Consider the following 25091-nt stretch of genomic DNA (forward strand, 5'->3'; position numbering starts at 1 on the left):
ACAGTGCCCTGAGATGAGCTTGCGCCATTAGGAGTTGCGGCAGTGATAGGCAGTGGCACGCAAGACTGGACTTGTTTAAGTGGAGTTGAAAATGGATGGATGGAGTATTTGAACTTTTCTTTTGTTATTATAGATATGCTTCTCCTGCATCCACACACACACACACACATATAAATCTTTAATCGGTGTGAACTTTACTTCTGATGTCTAAGAGAGCATGTTAACTCTTGAAGGAGTTCTTCACCTGGAAGGTACACATTAAAATGAAAGGCACAATTTGACTCATGAAAGACAATCTAAGTGATAAGACTAGATAGATAGATAGATAGATAGATAGATAGATAGATAGATAGATAGATAGATAGATAGATAGATAGATAGATAGATAGATGCAGCCTTTCTTTGACTGAAATACTTTTCACTTACTAGGTTTTGATCTTGTTTGCTTTGTGAAAAGTATTCCATTAAGACGTATAAGGAAACTGTAATGTTATAATTATATGACAGTGTTAGAAGATATTTAAGATTTTTTTCAACTGTTCTTTATATTTTCCCGTCTTACCCTAAATTGCCCTTATGGACAGGCAGTTCACGAGAGCAACTATTCAGGGTTCAACTTTGTAAATGAGTACGCCGAATCATTGTATTTTTCAGGAAACAGTGACCGTGGCTGATCTTCCTAATCTCATCCTCACCTTATGGTCCACCGTGTTGCTATGCCAAAATCTGCACTATACATGTGGCCGGATCTACCATGAGGTTGATTTGGGTGCTTCTAAAGGGGATTTCACACATGCAAGAGAAAAACATTTTCACGTTTTCAAAGGCAGTATCTTCCTCTTCTTCTTTCGGCTGCTCCCGTTAGGGGTTGCCGCAGTGGTTCATCTTCTTCCATATCGTCCTGTATTCTGCATCTTGCTCTGTTACACCCACCACCTGCATGTCCTCTCTCAGCACATCCATTAACCTCCTCTGTGGCCTTCCTCTTTTCCAGTTGCCTGGCAGCTCTATCGTTAGCATCTTTTTCCCAATATACCCAGCATAAACACAATAATTTGCCATCCAGCACATACCGCTTCCTCACTTTCGATTCTCACGACTATAAACATATCCAATCAGACCTAAATAAAAAGCTTTTGAAAGAAAAATATGATCCCTGATTGGCAGATGTGGGCAGGGCACGATTAAAGCAGGTGTCTTATAGGTCACATTTGATGTGCTACAGTTTTGTTAACCTGATTATCAAAGGCTGGTTGCGGGTTACCCAGAACTGGGTGCCAGTCCATCGCAGGGTGAACACACCCACACACACACCCACACACACACACACACATTAGGGCCTATTTAGCAATGCCAGGTCTCCGAACCTGCATGTCTTTGAACTTTAGGAGGACACCCGTCAGGCACACACTGGGAATGATGTGGTACTGTGGAACAAGAAAGAGTGGTTAGTTCATAGGTATGTAATGGTTTACTTAATGAGGCAGAACTACATAATAAACCAGAATAGTCACATCATATATTTGAAATATTAACACATGTGCTTCAATATATGTTTAAAACTTAAATATTTTCGATTGTATTGTAAATTTGTCATATTTCACCCCAGAGTGCTAGATACCTGGTAAAGGATCACAAATCAAAAATAATATTTTCATATTCACTGACCTTAAAATGGTGTAAAACACAATCTCACATGCTTATGTTTGGAATTTGTCATTTTTAACTCAGTGGAAGTGGCATTTGGAGGACTGGGACCACCAGTAAAAGATTGATCATACAAAAACAGCATATTGATGATCAGCAACCTCAAAACAGCATAAAATGATACACTACATATCCACCAATCCCTGTTCTTTGGAGGTTTTGTGAAAAGGATTCACCTTGACCCCTCGTATCCCATTAAGGTATGAACCCCTGGTGTCGGTTCATGTGGCATACGCAACTTCAACGCTTTCTGACCATTTTTGCCAAAGACACCCATTAATTTACTCTTTAATTTCCTGCACAAAGTACGGTCCGAAAATAGCCATAAAATGAGGGTTTTTCAGGTGTAGACTGCCAAAAATACGGGGGAACCTCAAAACACTTGATGTTTTGCATAACTAGACATCAAGACAAGTCAAACGGTGCATCATATGTGGGGGTTTTCTTGTACAATTGTACTTGCTGGTGCTGGCCAAATCAAGCAAACAAAAACATAAGGAATTCTTTTAAACACAATACACCAAAACAAGGATTTGAAGAAGCCATGAATGCTGCAGTTGAAATTTATGACAGCAACCTGATGGATAATCAGGAAAAGGCTAATACCGCCGTGTATAACCACTTCAGCAACAGATAAACACCGACATGAATGTAAACAACAACGTGGTAAATGGAGAAGGCAATACTCTTAAATATAAAGGTACCAGACTCGTGCCATAGGTGAACCCAAAATACCAATCCATGTGAAAGCTCCAAAAAGAACAATTATTTAGTTAGACCTGTAACACAGAGTGAATAACCACAAATAGATGGTAACAGATTTGTGAAATACTAATGGGTCATGATTATAAAATGACTCTGGCTGCATATGTCTGCTACCACGGGTTAAATCCAGGTTTTCTTAATCTGTTAGTGTCCTATAGCCCACCATACATTAAAAAGTTTGTTTTTTTCTACATATTAAGAAGTTTTTTCAAAGCACAAAGAACCAACTTTATATGCAAAGAACTCATTCCAAAATAAGATGGTGCTTTGTCAAGCAATAGTTCTACAAGGAACCATACAACCCAGTAAAGAACCATATAGCGCCATTAAAGAACCAGTATATTTAAGAATGGAGCACTACAACAGATAAGATGCTCCAAACAATACCAAACCAGAATGAAGAATATTCTTCTTGGTCTTGTATGTTTTTTAGTGAAATTATACATTTGCAAATTGTACAGTTACCTATCACCTTTTGCCACAAAATGGCATTGACCTTTTAAAAATGTTCAATGGATGTTCATTAACTGCGCTGTCAGGAAAGTCCGTCATAGATGTTGCTTTGAACTTACCAATTTATTTGTTATATTCACTAAAATATACTAATAAACAAAATAGCAAGGCACAGTTGACTCAATATAAAGTTTTTAATTTTTGCTTCTACTTATTTAGGGATGTAAGTATATGCATGTGCCTAGTGGGGTATCTTTGGTGGGCTATGGACGTGGTCTTTTGAGGTTCAACACCTTTCTGTTTATGGGAGTCTTAATCCAGCCTTGACAATGAAGAAGAGCCGGTTAAGCCAGTCTGATTTCAATTTGTGCACACACAACTATCCCACCGGCATTCGGATAAGCCAGTGTAACAACCCCGTGCCTTCCGAAACTGTCCTTAAATTAAGAATTGTTATTTGTTTGAAATATTTGTTAACACATAAAAATCACTGCAAGTTAAAAGCGGTTATTGAGTATGTTAAAAAAAAAAAGACAACATAGATCTGGAAAGAGCTTCCATCCCCCAGACTCTGGATAATCTGGATAAAGAAAAAGCAGTCATTCATCAACTTCATTTTTGGCCGCTGGAGTGAAGACTAGACTGGTAAATGGTTATATTTTTTCTGTATGAGGTTAACTACAATAAAACTGTGTTTTGCTTGCTTTAAAAAAGTATGCAGTCTTTCTTAGCAACAGACAACCTGCAAATCCCACAGAAAACTGTCCTAAGTGCAAGTAAATGAATTTTATTTTCAAAATACTTTTAGAATCCACAAAACAATTATTTTGTGTTTCTTTCTTTTTTCTCTTCCTTTTCTTCTCTACACACCAGGTGAGGCAAAATTGCTCCTTGTATTTCAGCCAGGGGTACGTCTTCCATGACAGCATTACAACCATGAAATACTTCTGGTTCAGATGGAATCTCCTTAACTGTGAGAAGTCCTATCCCAGCAGCTCCCCCTGGTGGCTCCCTAGTACCCCAGCAGGCCTGCCCATCAGAACTACAGCTCTCATGTTGCACTATGTGCGTATAAATGGGAGCTCCATCAGGGGGATTTTGCCACCCTGTGTATCAGGGGATTAAATAGTCTTGGGAGACATCTTCCTCTGTCCTTCAATTGTTATGGTCTCTTGGTGTGAAAGGTACTAGCAGCCTAACTGGCCGGGATGCCTGTTCATCCATATCACACTATTATAAAGGCCTCCCAGCTGAGTAAGGAACAATAGATACCAACTGGGATGCCAGCCAACTCATGTTGTCCATTACAATATCCATTATAATATATAAATATTATATAAATATACAGTAATCCCTCGCTATATCGCGCTTCGACTTTCACGGCTTCACTCTATCGCAAATTTTATATGTAAGCATATCTAAATATATAACGTGGATTTTTCGCTGCATCACGGGTTTCTGTGGACAATGGGTCTCTTTACTTCTAGTACATACTTCCTCAGTTGGTTTGCCCAGTTGATTTCATACAAGGGACACTATTGGCAGATGGCTGAGAAGCTACCCAATCAGAGCACGCAGTTAAGTTCCTGTGTGTTGATTGGCTCATCGACGGAGCAGCAAATTCAAATTCACTCATTCAGCATCAACGTGTTTCGCTGTGTAAAAAGTTAACTTTTGTGCTCTTTTGTGTTTATCTTTGTGCATAGTCAAGCCCTTCATTATGGCTCCAAAACAATCTGTTCCTGCTACTGCTTCAGGGGCCGTGCTCAAACGCCAATGGAAGATGCTAACGAATGCCAAAAAGGTAAAAGTTTTGGATATGTTGAAGGAAGGGAACAGCTACACCGCTACAGGACACCATTACGGCATCAATGAGTCCACAATTCTCTTTATTTAAAAAGGAGGAAAAAGAATATAAGATCTACAGCCGCAGTGTCCTTTTAACCAGGGCGCAAAACGAGTTGTAAGTGGATGTAATAAGGCAGTAGTCTGGATGGAATCTGCTTTAGGGGTTTGGATTGAAGACTGCCAGAAGAAGAACAACGGCAGTGCTACACAATCACCTGAAGAGGCTCCTTTAGAAGAGCTGTAATGCTCTCCTTTATTGTGCAGTAAAATTAAACTCATCGTTATCGGACAAGTCGCCGTGTCATTGTTGGTGAGTAATCATAATTCATTTTCTACTTACAGTACTTAGTACATGTATGTACTTTTAGTGTCACTGTACACACACATTTACTGTATACTATTTTTCTTGCATTGTACGTATTTACTGCTGGTGGCCTGTCTATCGTAATGGCTGTAACATATGTGATATCGGAGACGCTCAATGTCTTTAAAATAATATTTAGGTTTTACTGTATATAAACAGTGTGTTTACATACATAATTTCAATGAATCTTACCTAATATCTAAGAGAATACAAAGGGTTTATGCTGTATAACTGTGTGGGAAATGTTTATAATAGTGTGGGGGAGTTTATAAGGGCTTAAAATACACTGCTCACAAAAATTAAAGGAACACTTTAAAGAAACACATTAGATACATCAGATCTCAATATGAAGTTGGATATCTATACAAATAACGACAGGGCAATGTCTTAGGAACAAAAGGATGCCAAGTCTTTTAATGGAAATAAAAGATTTCTGCCTACAGAGGGCTCAATTGTGTAGACACCCTAAAATCAGAGTGAAATGAAGATGTGGCAGGCTAGTCCATTTTTTCAAAAACTTAATTTCTGCTACTCAAAATGCTTTTCAGTATCTTGTGTGGCCCCCACGAGCTTGTATGCATGCTTGACAACGTCGGGGCATGCTCCTAATGAGACGACGGATGGTGTCTTGTGGCATTTCCTCCCAGATCTGTATGAGGGCATCCCTGAGCTGTTTTACAGTCTGAGGAGCAACCTGGCAGTGCCTAATGGACCGAAACATAATGTCCCACAGATGTTCTATTGGGTTTAAGTCAGGGGATCGTGAAGGCCATTCAATTGTTTCAATTCCTTCATCCTCAAGGTACTGCCTGCATACTCTTGCCACATGAGGCCGGGCATTGTCGTGCATTAGGAGGAAACCAGAACCTACTGCACCAGCGTAGGGTCTGAAAATGGGTTCAAGGATTTCATCTCGATACCTAATGGCAGTCAAGGTGTCTTTGTCTAGTTTGCAGAAGTCTGTGCGTCCCTCCATGGATATGCCTCCCCAGACCATCACTGACCCACCACCAAACTGGTCATGCCGAATGATGTTACAGACAGCATAACATTCTCCTTGGCTTCTGCAGACCCTTCAACGTCTGTCACATGTGCTCAGGGTGAACCTGCTCTCATCTGTGAAAAACACAGGGTGCCATTGGTGGACCTGACAATTCTGGTATTCTATGGTAAATGCCGATCGAGCTCCACTGCGCTGGGTTGTGAGCACAGGGCCCACTAGAGGACGTTGGGCCCTCAGACCACCCTCAAGAAGTCTGTTTCTGATTGTTTGGTCAGAGACATTTACACCAGTGGCCTGCTGGAGGTCATTTTGTAGAGCGCTGGAAATGCTCATCCTGTTTGTCCTTGTCCAAAGGAGCAGATACCAGTCCTGCTGATGGGTTAAGGACCTTCTATGGTCCTGTCCAGCTCTCCTAGACTAACTGCCTGTCTCCTGGAATCTCCTCCATGCCCTTGAGACAGTGCTGGGAGACACTGCAAACCTTCTGGCAATGACACACATTGATGTGCCATCCTGGAGAAGTTGGATTTCTGTGCAACCTCTGTAGGGTCCAGGTTTACCTCATGCTACCAGTAGTTACACTGACCATAGCGAAATGCAAAACTAGTGAAAAAAACAGTCAGAAAAGATGAGGAGGGAAAAATGTCAGTGGCTTCCACCTGTTAAACCATTCCTGTTTTGGGGGTCATCTCATTGTTGCCCCTCTAGTGCACCTGTTGTTAATTTCATTAACAGCAAAGCAGCTGAAACTGATTAACAACCCCTGTGCTACTTAACTGACCAAATCAATATCCCAGAAGTTTCATTGACTTGATGCTATACTCTGATTAAAAAGTGTTCCTTTAATTTTTTTGAGCAGTATATATAAAAATAACCATATAAACGTATGGTTTTTACTTTGCGGATTTTCTCCTTTCACAGGGGGTTCTGGCAATACTGTATCATTCGTTGAGAACAAAATGATGCAATAATGGTTAACGATAACCAAAATCACCAACCCATTGAGGACTGATTCAACAACACACTGAAAATGAAAGTCAAAAACTGAAATCACAGGCTGATCCAAGTTGCGTGAATTTCATCACAGCAACTCATAATGTGACTAAGTAGTCTGTATGGCCTCCACGTGCCTGTATGCTCTCCCAACAATGTCTGGGGATGCTCCTGATGAGACGGTGGAAGGTGTCCTGAGGCATCTCCTCCAAGACCTGGATCAGGGCATCATTGAGCTCCAGAACAGTCTGTGGCACTACTTGGCAGCATATACATACATAACATCTCAGAGTTTGTCATTTGGATTCAGGTCTGAAGAATGTACAGGCCAGTCAATAGCATCAATGCCTTTGTCATCCCAGAACTGCCTACACCCTCTGGCCACATGAGGCTGGGCATTGTCCTGCACCAGGAAGAACCCAGGGCCCACTGCACCAGCATAAGATCTGACAATGGCTCTGAGGATTTCATCCTGGTACCTAATGGCAGTCAGGATGTCATTGCCTATTGTTGTGCTAGGACATGATAAGTGTCTAATAAAAATCTTCCGTTAAAGTGCAAAACATTAATACTGTAATAAGCAATCTCAATGCACGTAGAAAATCTAGGCAATACGGCATAAACTCCAATAATCTAATTAAAATTACTATTCTAGAGGAACAATGTATTAAAACTATAAAAACAGATCACAGATTAAACAAAAATACACACAGAGGCGCTAATAAAATAATTTAGTTCCTATTCCAAATATCAATAACATATATATACTCATCTCTGCCCATCCGAAACATTAAATATGGCACTATTAAATGTTAGAGCTTTAACTAACAAAACGTTTTTTATCAACGATCTTATTAGTGATAAAAAAATAGATTTTATTGCACTAAGTGAAACGTGGCTTAACTCAGACGGCGCAGCTGTTTTAATCGAATCTGCGCCTCCGGATTACAGTTTTACTCGTGCAGACCGCCAGGGAAAAAGGGGGCGGCTTGGCAAACATTTACTCGAGCCGGTTAAAATGTAAAGATGTCAGTTTTGGTAAGTTCAAGTCCTTTGAGTATCTACGTTGTTATCATGGAGATTCTCAAGTTCTAGTATTATCCGTGTATAGACCTCCAAAATTCAACGTCTTTTTGAGGAATTCTCTGACTTAATGTCAATTTTAATTACTAACTATGACACACTCCTAATAGTTGGCGACTTTAATTTTCATATAGATAATCAGTGTGATCTAAAAGTAAAAGAATTTATGAACCTCCTGGAGTCTTTTGATTTGAGGCAGCTCATAATCAGCCTACACATAAAGCAGGTCATACGTTAGACTTAGTGATTACTAAAGGACTGAAAGTTGATATAAAACAGATCATTGATATTGGTCTATCAGACCATTTTCTTCTACTTTTTAATATAGAAATAATGATAAAAAACCACCATGAGAAGCATATTGTTAAAAACGCTTCTTTGACTCAGCAGCAGCTTTAAAACTTACAAACATTCTAAGCAATCAGTCCGTTTATAGTGCCAACTATAATAGCGAGGATAATGTAAATAGTAAGGTGGAAAGATTTAATACTAAAGTGAGAGCTGCTGTTGACATAGTTGCACCTGAAAAGACAGTGAAAAAATCTTCTAGCATTGTTATACCATGGAAGACCCAAAGAGTGTCTGATTTAAAGAGAACATGTAGAGCTGAGCGTAAATGGAGGAAGACTAAACTAACTATCCACTATGAAATATTAAAAGTTAAAATAACAGAATACAATAACACTGTCCGTCTTGAGAGGCTGCTATTTCTCTAAGATTATAAATAACAATGCTAGTAATCCCAGAGTCTTATTTTCTACATTGATCGCTACTAAACCCAGGTAACTCAAAGGAATGCCTCCTAAGTACTTCCAGTAAAACCTGTGAGGCTATGCTGTATTTTTCAATCAAAAATTAATGATATTAGAAATAACATAGTATATCTCCCCAACACTAAGGATCCTCCTAAACCCCAGCATCCTGTTATAAACAAATTAAACTCTTTCACTAGGATAGATTTACCTGATTTACAAAAATAATATCTCAATTAAAACCCTCCACCTGTCCTTGACCCAATACCAACAAATTTTTCAAAGAAGTATCAGGCGTGCTAATTGATAATGTTCTTGACATAGTAAATTCGGCATTAGATACGGGGGTCTTCCCAGACTGTCTTAAGACTGCTGTAGTTAAACCCCTTCTTAAGAAACATAATCTTGACCCCTTGGCTCTTGAAAATTTTAGACCCATCTCTAACCTGCCTTTCTTAAGTAAAGTTCTGGAGAAGGCAGTCATTATGCAGTTAAATGACCACCTAAATAAACATGCTATTCTTGATAAATTTCAGTCGGGTTTTAGAACAAATCACAGCACAGAAACTGCACTCGTTAAAGTAGTAAATGATTTGCGAGTGAATGCAGACAGAGGCCATTTATCTGTTCTCATCCTCTTAGATTTGAGTGCTGCATTTAACACCATTGATCATAATATTCTTAGAAATCGCCTTAGTCAATGGGTGGGCCTCTCTGGCAGCGTCTTAAATTGGTTTGAATCCTACCTGACAGGGAGAAAATTCTTTGTTAGTTGTCATAATTACAACTCAAAGACACATGATATCCGATATGGTGTTCCACAAGGCTCTATCCTGGGTCCGCTGTTTTCTCAATCTACAATCTGCTTCCGTTAGGTCAGATTATCTCAGGGCACAACGTGAGTTACCATAGCTATGCTGATGACACACAGCTGTACTTATCAATAGCACCTGATGACCCCAATTCTCTTGATTCACTAGCACAATGTCTGACTTGTATCTCAGAATGGATGAATAGTAACTTCCATCCATCCATTTTCAACCCGCTGAATTCGAACACAGGGTCACGGGGGTCTGCTGGAGTCAGTCCCAGCCAACACAGGGCACAAGGCAGGAACCAATCCCGGGCAGGGTGCCAACCCACCGCAGGACACACACAAACACACCCACACACCAAGCACACACTAGGGCCAATTTAGAATCGCCAGTCCACCTAACTTTCTCAAGATAAATAAAGAGAAAACTGAAATCTTAGTGATTGGCAATAATGGGTACAATGAGGCTATTAGAAATAAACTGGATACATTGGGATCAAAAGTCAAGATGGAGGTAAAAAGCTTAGGGGTAATTGTTGACTATAATCTGAATTTTAAATCGCATATTAATCAGATCACTAGGACAGCAATTTTCACTTAAGAAACATAAGTAAAGTTAGACCTCTTATATCACTGAAAGATGCTGAGAAATTAATTCACGCGTTTGTTTTCAGACGACTAGATTACTGTAACGCACTCCTCTCAGGACTACCCAAAAAAGACATAAATCATTTGCAACTAGTGCAGAATGCAGCTGCTAGAATCCTAACTAGGAAAAGAAAATCCGAACACATTTCTCCAGTTTTGATGTCACTACACTGGTTGCCTGTGTCAGTCAGGATTGACTTTAAAATTCTGCTTATGGTTTATAAAACCTTAAATAATCTCGCTCCATCTTCTATATCGGAATGTCTGACACCTTATATTCCAAATCGTAAACCTTAGATCTTCAAATGAATATCTCCTTAGAATTCCAAGAACAAAACTTAAAAGAAGTGGTGAGGCGGCCTTCTGCTGCTATGCACCTAAAATCTGGAATAGCCTGCCAATAGGAATTCACCAGGCAAATACAGTAGAGCACTTTAAAACACTGCTGAAAACATATTACTTTAACATGGCCTTTTTATAACTTCAATTTAACTTAATCCTGATACTCTGTATGTTCAATTCATCATAATAACTATTCATGGTGGCTGTAAAATCCGTACTGACCTCTACTCTCTCTTCTGTTTCTTTTCCGGTTTCTTAGTGGTGGTGGCCTGCGCCACCGCCACCTACTCAAAGCATCATGATGCTCCAACAACGATGGATGGATTAAAAGGCAGAAGCCTACATGACCATCATCATTAAGTCCTTCCGTGAGAACCCTAAATTCAAAGAGGACTGTTTCATTTAAGTTAGGTAGAATGCCCAGAGGGGACTGGGCGGTCTCATGGTCTGGAATCCCTACAGATTTTATTTTTTTCTCCAGCCGTCTGAAGTTTTTTTTTGTTTTTTCTGTCCACCCTGGCCATTGGACCTTACAGTACTCTTATTCTATGTTAATTAATGTTGACATATTTTATTTTCTTACTGTGTCTTTTATTTTTCTATTCTTCATTATGTAAAGCACTTTGAGCTACTTTTTGTATGAAAATGTTCTATATAAATAAATGTTGTTGTTGCCTAGCACATGGAGGTCTGTGCAATCCTAAAAAGATATGTCTCCCCAAACCATCCCTGACCCACCACCAAACCCTTCATGCTAGATAATTTTGCAAGATGTGTAAAGTTCACCATGGCATCTACAGACTCTTTCACATCTGCCACATGTGCTCAGTGTGAACCTGCTCTCACCTGTAAAAAGAACAGGGTGCCAAATGCAGACCTACCAATTATGGAATTCTCTGTCAAACACCAACCAACTTGCATGGGCTGTGAGCAGACATTGGGCCATCATCCCACCCTCATAGAGTCTGTTTCTAAAAGTTTGGTTAGAAACTCGCCCACCAGTAGCCAGCTAGAAGTCATTATGTATGGCTCTGGCAATGCTCCTAATTGTCCTACTCAAACACAAAGGAGCAGATAATAGTACTGCTACTGGGTTGGTGCCCTTCTACGGCCATGTCCAGTTCTCCTTGTGTAACAGCCCATCTTCTGGTATCTCCTCTGTGCTCCTGAGACTGTGCTTTCTTGGGACAGTATGTATGGATGTGTCATCCTGAAGGAACTAAATTACCCGGGCAACCTGAATTGGCTGCAGGTAGCACATCATGCTACTAGTAGTGACAAGGAAAAAACACAAAACTAGAGATAAATAAGAAGGATAAGAAGAGAGAAATTGTCTTTGGCCAACACCGTCAAAACCATTCCCATTTTGGGGTTGTCTTGCTATTGTCTGTTCAGTACACCTGTTGTCACTTTAACTTGCACCAACGAAGGTGAAGCTGATTCACAGTCTCTTATGCTTCCTAACTGGACAGATTGATATCCCTGAAGCTTAAATGACTTGGTGTTAGACTGTGATGATTAAGAGTTTCTTTAATTTTTTTGAGTACTGTACATATAGCAGCCCACTTGACAGCTTCATGGTCCTCGGGTCACTTCAGAGATCTGCCATTCATTTAAGGAGGTGTTTGTGGTATTGGTCCAATATGAATGAATAAATGTGAGTGGTTGGGTATACTAGATAGATAGATAGATAGATAGATAGATAGATAGATAGATAGATAGATAGATAGATAGATAGATAGATAGATAGATACTTTATTAATCCCAAGTGAAAATTCACATACTCCAGCAGCAGCATACTGATAAAGAACAATATTAAATTAAAGAGTGATAACAATGAAGGTATAACAGACAGACAATAATTCTGTATGATATTAACGTTTACCCCCCCAGGTGGAATTGAAGAGTCGCATAGTGTGGGTGAGGAATGAACTCCTCAGTCTGTCAGTGGAGCAGGACAGTGACAGCAGGCTGGCACTGAAGCTGCTCCTCTGTCTGGAGATGATACTGTTCAGTGGATGCAGTGGATGCAGTGGATTCTCCATGATTGACAGGAGCCTGCTCAGCGCTCTGCCACGGATGTCAAACTGTCTAGCTTCGTGTCTACAATAGAGCCTGCCTTCCTCACCAGTTTGTCCAGGTATGAGGCATCCCTCTTCTTTATGCTGCCTCCCCAGCACACCACCGCGTAGAAGAGGGCACTCGCCACAATTATCTGGTAGAACATCTGCAGCATCTTATTGCAGATGTTGAAGGACGCCAGTCTTCTAAGGACGTATAGTCGGCTCTGTCCTTTCTTACACAGAGCATCAGTATTGGCAGTCCAGTCCAATTTATCATCCAGCTGCACTCCCAGGTATTTATAGGTCTGCACTCTCTGCACACAGTCATCTCTGATGATCACGGGGTCCATGAGGGGCCTGATCCTCCTAAAATCCACCACCGGCTCCTTGGTTTTTCTGGTGTTCAGTTGTAACACTAACACCCACTACTGCGTTGGTTATGCTATGTCTCTGTGGTCCTGAACTTGCATTACTCATTTTGAAAAAATGTGTTTGAATGTCAATATCTCACAGGTCTATACACCTGGATTTAGTTTCTGTCCAAGGTTTATTAAGATTTTTCTTTGGCAACTTCTCCCACATCTTAACACTGTAGTCGTTACATTAATTAATTGCACTAAATTGCACTAAATTAGCCAGGGGCGGCACGGTGGTGCACTGGTAGCGTTGCTGCCTTGCAGTTAGGATACCTGGGTTCGCTTCCAGGGTGTCTGCGTGGGTTTCCTCCGTGTGCTCCGGTTTCCTCCCACAGTCCAAAGACATGCAGGTTAGGTGCATTGGCAATCCTAAATTGTCCCTAGTGTGTGCTTGGTGGGTGGGTGTGCCCTGTGCTGGCTGGAATTGGCTCCAGCAGACCCCTGTGTCAGGGTATAGCAGGTTGGATAATGACTGACTGGCTGACTAAATTAGCCAGGTGTGAGTAAGGTGCCCTGTAATAGACTGCCATTTGATCCATGATGTATTTCTGTCTTGCTGCTTGTGTAGCCTTTGGCTCTCAACAATCTTGTAATTGAGAATGGATATGTTTTTTTATTTCATTTTTTATTTTCATCTTATTGTATCTTGCCCATGTGGCCTAATTGCTCTGAAGGGTCTTGCTGACTATAATGACCTCTCCTGCATCTTGTAATTATCTTCAGTGATTTGCTAATTCAGTACACCGTTACTAAAGCATTAGTCACCATCTTGAAACTAATTGCTGCACAGTTTTTCATGGCTAGTGGGCCTTTAGTGCTCAGCTGTTACACTATATGGAGTGGCACTGGCCCAATTTAATTCGCTTAAATATCCAGTTCATCTCTCCTGGCTTTAGGTGTCTTCTACTGGATCACCACAGTTTGTGAGTTTAGATCTTTTTTTAATTCATTTTTTATTGATTTTAATTAGAAGCGGATAACATTCCATTCAATCAAGTCAAATTAAACAAAGCAAAATTCAACCCCCTCCCATTGAGAAAGACAGGAGAGCCAACAACCAAAGCTAAACTTTAAAACCAGCAAGCAAGGAAGAGTATCCTTTTCACCCAAAATGGAAGCTTATTCTAGAATGTCATTGATTAGATCCTGCCATATTTAAAAAAAAAAAAAGTTTTCCTCTGAGTGAGAATTTGATTTTGTCCAATTTCAAATAGTATAGAACATCAGTTACCCACTGACTTAAAAGTGATGAGGTGGGAATCTTCCAGTTGAGTAAGATAAGTCTCCATTTTCAGGTCGTCTGGGAGTCCACCAAACACAGCTGTTAATGGGTCTGAAGTGGCTGTGACGCCAAGGCTGTCTGATAAGTATTCAAAGATTTTTGTCCAAAATGTTGTTAATTTTGTGCACAGAACACGTGGCCCAGTGAAGCTGGAGCTAGATTGCAATATTCACAGGTTGAATCTTGCCCTGGAAATATTTTGGACAATTTTAAAAGAGATAAATGAACTCAATAAAAGGTTTTAAGTTGAATGATTGAGTGTTTTGCACATATGGAGCTGAGTGTATATTGTGTGCATGGCTGCCTTCTACTCCTTTTCTGAAATGTTAATTGAAAAATCCTTTCCCCATTGTGCCTTGGGATCTTAGAAAGGGAGGGACTTAAATTATTTTTCATAAATTGTACAGATATTATCTAAGTCTTCAAGACTGATTAATATTTTTTCTGGAATAGAACTAGGTGGTAAGTGAGAAAAATTGAGCTGGTTCTGTTCAGCAAAGTTTCTAGTTTGAAAGTAGTGGAAGAATTGTGTTGATTAGAGGTTATATTTGAAGCTTAATTGTCCATAGGATGCAAAGACATTATCCATGTACAAGTCTCTGAGTGCTTTAACCCCGGACATTTTCCATACATTAAATGCTATATATATTTCAGAGGGTGGAAAAAGGTGGTTCTCATGTAAAGGTGCAACAGATAAAAGCTTCTCTGCCTTAAAGTGCTTCCTACATAAGTTCAATATTCTGAGAGAATGAAGGACAATTGGATTATTAGTGTAATGACAATAATTTATATGTACTGGGGCACAGAACAGGGATTATAAAGAAGCACTGCAAGATTTTATTTCCATTGCAGACCAGGCTTTGTATATACATTGATTTGTGTTGATGTCCTCATCTTTATAGTTTGTATATTTCCCGTTAAGTAATAAAATTTAAAGTTAGGTAGTGCCAGGCCACCTTCTGCTTTAGGTCGCTGTTGCCCTTTGGATGAATGGATGTTTCAAATTCCAAATAATTGAGGAAATGATTGAATTTAATTTGTTAAAAATAATGTATTAATGTTTATGGGGATGGTTTGAAATGGGAAAAGAAGCATGAGAAGGATGGTCATTTTAACAATATTGATTCTCCCTGCTAAGTACATAGCAGTGCTAGAAAAGGTCCAGAGAAGAGCGACTAGGCTGATTCCAGGGCTACAGGGGTTGAATTATGAGGAAAGATTAAAAGTGAGGAAAGATTAAAAGAGCTGAGCCTTTACAGTTTAAGCAAAAGAAGATTAAGAGGTGACATGACTGAAGTGTTTAAAATTATGAAGGGAATTAGTACAGTGGATCGAGACTTGTATATTAAAATGAGTTCATCAAGAACACGGGGACACAGTTGGAAACTTGTTAAGGGTAAATTTCGCACAAACATTAGGAAGTTTTTCTTTACACACAGAACGATAGACATTTGGAATAAGCTACCAAGTAGTGTGGTAGACAGTAAGACGTTAGGGACTTTCAAAACTCGACTTGATGTGTTTTTTGGAAGAAATAAGTGGATAGGACTGGTGAGCTTTGTTGGGTTGACTGGCCTGTTCTCGTCTAGAGTGTTCTAATGTTCTAAGTTCTAATGTAAAATGTAGGGTAGACCATCTATTCACATCTTGTTTAATTTTTTCCATGAAGACAGGAAAATTTAGTTGAAAACGGGGTTTATATTTACTTGTGATATTTATCCCTAGATATTTAAACTGATTTGCTAAGCTAAATGGGAAGGTGTTCAATTTAATATTTGTTTTAGAACAGCTGGGGGTATGTGACGGACCAGTTGGGGGTACGCAAAAATATTGGTAATGGCGGAAAACACCAAAAAAAGGAGTTAAAATAAAAACACAAAAACAAAGTTATTACTAGAATTATTACTAGAACGTGCACACCACTAGTCATATCTCGCAATTGCTCATGTGTCCTCTCCCTCTTTGCCAAAACTGTCACTGTGATTGAAAGCGATCCATCATTTTAGTGTTCGATTGGGCATCAAGTGAGTAATGTGTATCAATCGGTCTAGATTGTTCCTTTTTTATGAGTGCTTAATTTGAAGTATTTATTGTTTTGAGTGACTTTCTATGGGTGGCACGGTGGCGCAGTGGTAGCGCTGCTGCCTCGCAGTTAGGAGACCTGGGTTCGCTTCCCGGGTCCTCCCTGCGTGGAGTTTGCATGTTCTCCCCGTGTCTGCGTGGGTTTCCTCCCACAGTCCAAAGACATGCAGGTTAGGTGGATTGGCAATTCTAAATTGGCCCTAGTGTGTGCTTGGTGTGTGGGTGTATTTGTGTGTGTCCTGTGGTGGGTTGGCACCCTGCCTGGGATTGGTTCCTGCCTTGTGCCCTGTGTTGGCTGGGATTGGCTCCAGCAGACCCCCGTGACCCTGTATTTGGATTCAGCGGGTTAGGAAATGGATGGATGGATGGACTTTCTATTGATATTGTTTTTTGCCCCAAAATGGATAAGTGGTTGAAAACTGTAACTCTTAAGAGAGCATTGAAATTCAACCTGCTGATTCGGCAGCTGCAAGTACTTCGAAGCAGTCTAATGATTTACAAGTGCAAGAGACCAGGGTATGCCTGATAGGCCTGTTCTTGCAAGAGATGCTGTTTTTATTTGTTTTGATGTTATGTTAGGCTGCTATTATAAAAAAATTAAATACATTGTAAAATATTAAATCAAAAATTAAAAGCCTATAAATGTCATTAGGTTAATTTGAGTTGTATGATTATTTAGCTAACCTAAGAAAATTAAAAAATATATATAACTTTTTTGAGGGATGGGTGGGGGTAATGAAGAGAGGGGGAACTCATAGATGGAAAGCCTAATCAAAGGGTATGGGAGAGAAAAAAAGTTGGCTTCCCAGAGACTGACCCTAAAACATTCAGGTGAAGGTACAGACCTGCCAAGACCCTACCCTGCAGCATCGGTTTCAACTAAGAGCGTTAGTGTGAGCGAAACTGCAAGCGAGAAGAGCAAAGAGTATTCGTCGATTCCAGGAGGACTATTTAAGCTGAGGATGGCCTTTTCATCCCCACTGTCAACATCCCCACAGCTAACACACCCCTGCGAGTCTGCCACAATATGACCCACTGGACTCACAACTCTGTCTATGGAGCAGAGGGAAGATCGATAAACACTGTCTCAGCTGAAGGTAATGATTGCCACACACTGGGATTGGGGATATAAATGATAAAAAGAAAGATATAAAGAAGGACAATAGGGATATAAGGGATATATAGAAAGAAATAAAGGGCCTAAACGAGAATGAGAAACAGCTTCAGGAAATAAAGGACCTGGAGATGCATTTAAGTACTAAGTTTACTACAACTTTTACAGAAATGCTATGAGAAATTGATGAAAAAATACAGGAAAATATGAGTAAGAGAGTAAAATTAGAGTATTTACTGCTCAGCTTGAAGATTATAAGCAAATGTTTATGTCTTGTATTGAAACAGTTGAACAATCGAGTTCTTCTGAGGATGAAAAACTAACGCCTGTAAAATGAGAATGCAAAGTACTCGCTGACAAACAGGCTGCGCTGGAAGATAGACATGGAAGGAACAACAATTGAAGGTCTTCTTGAAAAACGGGAAAGTAAAAACCCAGTGAAATTCATACCTAAACTATTCTCTAAAATAACAGGAGAAGATTTTGGTCGGACATTGAGATCTCAGCAGCCAACTGTATATGTGGATCGAATGCCACCAAACTGAAAAACCTGATTGTCCATTTCGACAAACTACAGGGCAGAGGAAACTTGACTTCTCTTCTCAGATTGACGGAGGAGATTATATTTGAAAATAACTGCATTTGTATTTCCCAGTTTTCCCCACTGCAACAGCTGGTAAATGCACCATATTATATAGCATTAAACAGCTTCTATGTAGACATGAAATCAGATACAGCCTCTTGTACCCTGACAAACTGAAAGTGGTTAATGAAGATCAGTTTTACATTTTTAGTTCTCTGGGTGAAGCAGATAAAGAGCTAACAAGACTGACCCCGACATTCATTTGAAACACGATCATGAGTCACACCATGTTCTGGCAAGGCAAAGAAGATACTTGAAGCTTACAACCTGGACCATTTGTAATGACACATTTACTGTGACTATATATTATATTTTAATTAATTTTTGGGCATCCCTTTCCTCTTTTTTTTTAAGCTTCAGTTATTATATTAATATTTCTTCCATTAATTATATGTACACTTTGGCTACCATAAAAGTAACCAGCTGTTGACTTTTTGTTAAACTTTAATTATTATATTGAAATTTCTTCCATCAAGGCTACGACAAAGTAACTAGCTTGGTTTATTGTATTGGGACTTTTTAAAACCATATTCTAGATTGATTGTATTTGGACTGTACCTTCACAAGCTATCTAAATTTCAACCTTCTCTGCACATTTGCTGGGAGGTTCATTTCATTCTGAACTTGCTGTCTCTTGGAATGTCAGGGGTTGGTTGAGGATTGTGTGGGGGGTGGGATTTAGCAATGCTATTTCTTACTAATCCCTTCTACCCCAATAACCTAAGTGGCAACATAACAATAGGCTCAATAGCCTTAACACCTGGCAATAATATGAAATCTATGTCAAAGCTATGATATGTAAGGCCATTACCATTGGAGTGATAGGTGGCTTAGTTTATAGTTTTATTTTTTGATTCCACACCTTTCACCTTGTTGGCTTCTCTTATTGCTCATTAATGTGAATATGCAGTAATGTTGCCAGCCTTAGTAGCCTTTTGCATCCTACATTTGAGGTGTGGCTATTATGTCTTGTATTTTTATATACCCCCTGATGTTTCACACATGTTATGGGTTTTCTTTTATTAATTTTCATGAATGGGGTTTGTCCTGTGGTATCAGTTCTTCCTAGTAGGTGCATGTCAATTTAACACAATCTTTCGTATTTTACATACAGAGTTTTGCCACTGTGGTTTTTTCTAAACCTGTGTTTTGCAATCAAAAGGATAACGAAAAAACAATCCTATACAACAATATCATTAATTACAGGCTACTAGTTGGAAAAGGGGAGCACAAGTTGGGTGCAGTATGTTTGTAAATAAGCCAGAAAACCACAGCTGCATTGGAAGTATTTCTCATCATGCCAGTGAAGCTGGAAGGTCACTTTACTGTGTTTAAATGATATGCCCAGACAGTGGCAACAATGAAAGAGAGAAATAGAAGGAGAGAAGCACAACATGAAAGGAATAAATTAATGTTTCTGTAGGCCAACCATCAAATGACAGAAGTGTAAAGAGGGACAGAGAGAAAGAGAGAGATATAGAGAGAGCAAGAGGAATGCCAGGCAGAGCTGGCAAATGTTAAAATACCACCTAGCTGACAGGGGGCAGTGTGGGGGCCCACCATTGAAGCAGGTTCATGTCACTGTTTTAAAGCTGTGGATGTGGCCTGATCAGAGGCTGTTCATTACCATTCACGCTGTAAGCTAGCGTCATGGTTCTGGCAAGGTTATATCATTGGCTCAAATGCTTTTTCAGTTTATTTAACTTTTTTGTTGTTTTTCAAAATTTATTTTGTATATTTTGTTATTAGTTCTATCTGTGGTAGTGCTCTGTATATGTGATGTTCATGTAATATTGTGTTTTTATTCATAAATTTAACATTTTATGTTATGAGCATAAGCAGTTTTATTTGTTATTTTCCATGCCTTCAAGTTCTAAAGCCCAAGAAGGGAGGGCCACCTGATTATGGGGGACTGCATCCAGCAATATAGATGGAGAAGTAAAAGCTGCATTTGAGGATTGACTGGATTAGGGTGAGAGGCTTTTCTGGACAGGCCAGTGGGAATTCTGCCCTTCTTTGGTGATCAGTTGGAGGCCTCATCCTCCTTTTCGTAATGTTCTTTTCTTCTTCTCAAAATAAAAAGCTGCTGTTTTCACATCAGCTTCAGCATTAACTTGATTGGATTACTATGAGTTTTGATTATGATTGCGATTTTTGCATTTCTTGTTTTTTGACACATGCATTTTGTTGCAATATTTACATTTGTTTGCTTTAAGGCAAAACCTCTTTTTTGATGTTCTTTCTGCTTTTCTTTGATTATTAAATTTATCTTTAATAAATTGTTAAATATTCAAGGAACATTGTTTTTGCATGACCAGAGCTGTTTTTTACCCCCTGTCATTTTTGTTATTGTGGACATCTGAACATTTTATGAACTTTAAAGAGTCTCAGTTCAGTTTTTGGGCCTAGCAGGTAACTGTTGAGTTGGGGCTTGGCAGCTTAGGGTGTGAGCAATCCAGTGAGTCCAAACCAGAAAATAGGACAGGGTTGACCTGTTGTGTGGATCTTTTGAAGGCCTGTTGCTTTTTTTAGCTTTTTTGTGGCAGATACTCACTACAGATGGCAGCAAAATGTATGTCCACTAAGTGGAAAGACAGTCCAGCATGTATCTGGGTGTTACAAAATGTGAAGGGGTGCAGCATTGTCAGGTGGCCCAGTTCCTCTATTACTTTATAGACCCACTACAATGCTAGAAATGGTTTAGGCTTAGCCAGAAGTGAGGAGGTGAGTATAGGCGAGGGCTCACTGGTGTCAGGAGAAGAGGCCACGCTAATTAGAGAGTGAAAAAGGGAGTGTTTGGTGGTCCTTAGAGGTGGGCAGGTAGAAAGGTCACCTCTTCACCTCTGAAGGTAGTTACAGAGATGCAAGATTTTTCATTTTAGTTATTTGGCATTTTTTGTGTTGTCCTTGTATTTATCCCTCCATTTGTTTTTAATTCTTAATTTTTTATGAATTGCTATCATTCAACACTCTGTCAGAATTCTTAATGTAATAAGTGTGAATAGTACCTTTTATACCTCAAATAGTGAGCCCCCTCACATGATTTCTCCTTCCAGGTTACCAATCACATAGAACCTGGTCGCCCATCATCTATCTGCTTTCCCTTTTGTCTTTCTAAACTTAAGCCACTTCTTACCAATTTTGACTCACTTCTCTTGCACACAATAAATATCTGGTGTCATGTAGCAGAGCTTATGGGCCCAGCTCCCGTTCAGCACAATCATACCCTGATTATTAATAATGAAGCTCTCCAAATCTGAGGACACAAAATTTCATGCTGTACTTGGTCTAACAGGGAAGTGGCCACCCTTGGTGATATTTTTTGATTATATGAGACTTCAAAAATTCCAGTCATTGAAAACTGCCTTCCTTCTCTTTTTACTTCTGCCTTAATTAGATTCTCAAAGCACTCTGTCAATATGTTTTCTCTTTCTCTCTTACCTTTAAAAAATAATTCTCTTTATGCAATGAGAAACACACATCATTCTATAGAGACATTCCTAAGAATTGAATATGGCAATGAGATCTTCCTCATAAAATCACATTTTTAAAAATATAATTTCAGCATCTTTATATCCTAATTATCAACTCGATTTGATGTTGTGAACTTGGACCCGGACACAGACAGACGGACATCATATTGTCACCATACACTGTTTATTTACAACTATTATGTACAAGATTTACGTGCACTACAAACCCCAGTGCCTCTTGCACCGATTCCTTCACTGTCCAGGCCACACAGTCCTGTGCCTCTTTTCCTCGTGGCCGCCTCCAGTCCTCACTCCAGCTCCGTCCTCTTCCACCCGACTTCCACTAATGACTGGAGGGAGGCGGCCCCTTTTATAGGAACCCGGATGGGCTCCAGCTGCTTCCGGAAATCTCCCGCGGACACACCCCCGTGTGGCGGAAGTGCCGGCTGCACACCCGGAAGCCGTCCGGGTGTCCCCTGTCGTCTTCCCCCCGGCACTTCCTGGTGTGGCGGAAGTGCCGGGCTCCCGGGATAATAAGGCACTGGGGCGCCGCCTGGCGGTGGCCACGGGCCCCTACAGGGCTGGGCTTCCAAGCCCTCTACCTGAGGCCTCCAGTATAACCAGGAAAGACGCCCCCTCGCGGTCTGGAGCCCGGCCGGGGACCACAATGTTCAATTACATATCACTCCCCTCAAACATTTTACTATGGGTCTCTCTCCCAGCCCTTTGTGGAGCTGCCCATCCACTTCTCTTTACTTCTCTTCTGTCAGTTCTGCCCATGAGAATTCCTTTTTGCTCTTCATATGTATCTCCTTCTAGTTAAGTGATTCTTAACCTATTTTGAGTAACGGACCTCTTTAAGAATCTGAAGAAAGCTATGGACCGCCATCCCCAGAAATATTCACATAAACACAACTTTGCAAGCAATGTATATAATGTACTTTATTTATCGAGATTTGATTGTCTCATACTTATATGACATACACAAAGTATTATTAAACAATCTGTACAAGTAATATAAACAATCTAAACAAGTAATGGCCACTAATTATAATAATGAAATACCATCCTCTTATGAAAATTAAAACAGATCTACTACTACTATTACTACTACTACTACTACATCTACTCTAAATCAACAGTACCGGGCTGCATTATGAATATAAATGTTAATTTTTATCTGACTCTCACAGACCCCCTGAAACCCATCCATGGACCCCTCATGGACCTCAGGTTAAGAGCCCCTGTTCTAGACCATCCCTTCTCTCTCTGTCTCTCAGTATGTCTCTCACCTCTATCAGATCATCTTTCATTTGCATACTATTGCAGTTAGGCTGATTACTCATAATTGAACCTTTGGTAATCCTTTTACAAACGTTTAGAACTGTCAGCCATGAGAATCAACAGCAATATTAAGAACTGTTCTCTGCTGTAAACCACATCTAGAACTGGATATTTCTTACAGTATCGACAGCACAGTTATTTTTGCAGCACTCGCCATGCTGTTTTTGTTTTCTTGAATTTATGGTTTTATATTTAAACCAAGTCTTGTTTATGTGCAAATGTTTGCTCTCAATGTTCTATTTTTTATTCCTTTAATAAAAATTTCATGACAAGAAAAGAAAACACTAAGCCATCTGTCCATCTTCTGGGCCCGTTTATTTAAAAGGAACCAGAGTGTCAGCCTGTTTGAGCAATAAAAGTTGCAAATCAGGGAATATCTTTCAAATGGTACTTTTTGAACTATTAGAAAAATGGTCACAACTTGAAATAATAAAAACATGAAGTACAAAGTAATTCATGAAGTATCAGTAGCAATGATGATGTGGGATGAGCTATCATAATGTTAATTAACACCCTGTTGTCATCGGCCTCAAGCCAGAAACCAGCCCTGGACGGGGTGTTAGTGCATTGTTCGTCCCACTCATGGACACATGCACATACAAGAACCATCTTAAATTGCCTGTTAGATCATGAATTTAGACTGTTTAGAGAGGAAAGTAGGGGCATTCCTGATTAACTGGTCTATCTTCATGTAAGGGTCCTTCTGGGTTCTCTTTCTGTAAGCGTCCTTCCAAGGTGTCCAATATAACATCTCATTGAGGCTTCTCCATATTTCATAGATCCCAATTGGTGGCTCCATATTGTGTATATGAGGCATTGATACCAATTCCTTTCCTCACCTGAGACCTTTCCCATGAACTTGTGTGGCTCAGCCCAGCAGAGAAATGGGAATGTATCAAGGATAAAGATGTCATTCAGAAACATATGACATTGGCTTCATGTTGTGTTTCTCCTAAATGTCCATCAGTTTTTTTTTGTAATGGTTTTATTAACTCTTTTTCAACATACTTTTGAGCCTGGATGCATTGAACAAAAATTGTGTCCAAGGAAATTTCATTTTCATCTAAATGTTGCAGCAGTGTGGTAGGCTCCTCTAGCCTTGGTTCCAATTAAACTATTACAGCTTGTGTAAAATCATCACATAATGACATCTGTGCAGCCAAGGTCATAAAATTAGATGATTTGGAGTGATTGCTCAAATACTTCATTTACCAGATTAAACTCAGAGGTATATTTTGGCTTGAAACACTGTTCCATGAGGAGAACTTTAGGACTGCATTAGCTATGATTTTAAGAAGATTGATTAAAGTTTTTGGATGTATCCAGGCCAGGCTGATTGGCACATTCATGTTCCCTTAATACCAATGTTGATTGACAGAGACAAAACTGGTAATTGCAGAAAAGTGATAACAACATGTCTTCTTCTGAGAAAACTCATTGCAGTATGTCACACCAACTTCTCAAAACCTTTATCTCACAGCTTGCTAATTTTAACATGTAAAAATGCATTTCTAAGACAGAAGGGATGAATACAAGCTAATATGTCACAGCAGCACCAGAACTTTGTTGTCTTAGTGATTATGTCAATAGTATGTAAGCACAGTTTACTATCTAGTGGATAATAATCTTGCAGGCATGATATTGTCATGTTTTTACTGGGTCTTGGTCCCTGCTTTATTGTTCTTAATCATTCCTCTTATTGTTTAATTGTTTTTTCCCTTTAAGATTGAGCCCAAGGGGGGTGTGGCCTTCAATCACCATTAATTACTCAGGTCTGCTGGTGATTGCGATAGTCACCTGATGCTTTGTTCTAAATTGACTTGTCTTGTCCTGTCCTCTGTGGAGGCATTGAGAAGAGGTGCATTTCTTCCTGCTTCATGACCTCTTCGCTGTGTCCCTTTC

General features: G+C 39.7%; 1 protein-coding gene and 1 long non-coding RNA gene across 3 annotated transcripts in view; one reads left to right on the forward strand and one right to left on the reverse strand.

Annotated features, from left to right (window-relative positions):
- Positions 1–25091, reverse strand: part of LOC120542545 (Kv channel-interacting protein 2-like) — a 718730-nt gene that overhangs the window by 424370 nt on the left and 269269 nt on the right. The window lies entirely within an intron of this gene.
- The window catches only part of LOC120542571, a 33231-nt gene continuing 21815 nt past the window's right edge, over positions 13676–25091 (forward strand). Inside the window, exon 1 of the long non-coding RNA XR_005636207.1 lies at positions 13676–14174. This is a non-coding gene — a long non-coding RNA (uncharacterized LOC120542571). The remainder of the gene's footprint in view (positions 14175–25091) is intronic.

This window comes from Polypterus senegalus, chromosome 1 (genome assembly GCF_016835505.1).
Source record: "Polypterus senegalus isolate Bchr_013 chromosome 1, ASM1683550v1, whole genome shotgun sequence".
Lineage (NCBI taxonomy): Eukaryota > Metazoa > Chordata > Cladistia > Polypteriformes > Polypteridae > Polypterus > Polypterus senegalus.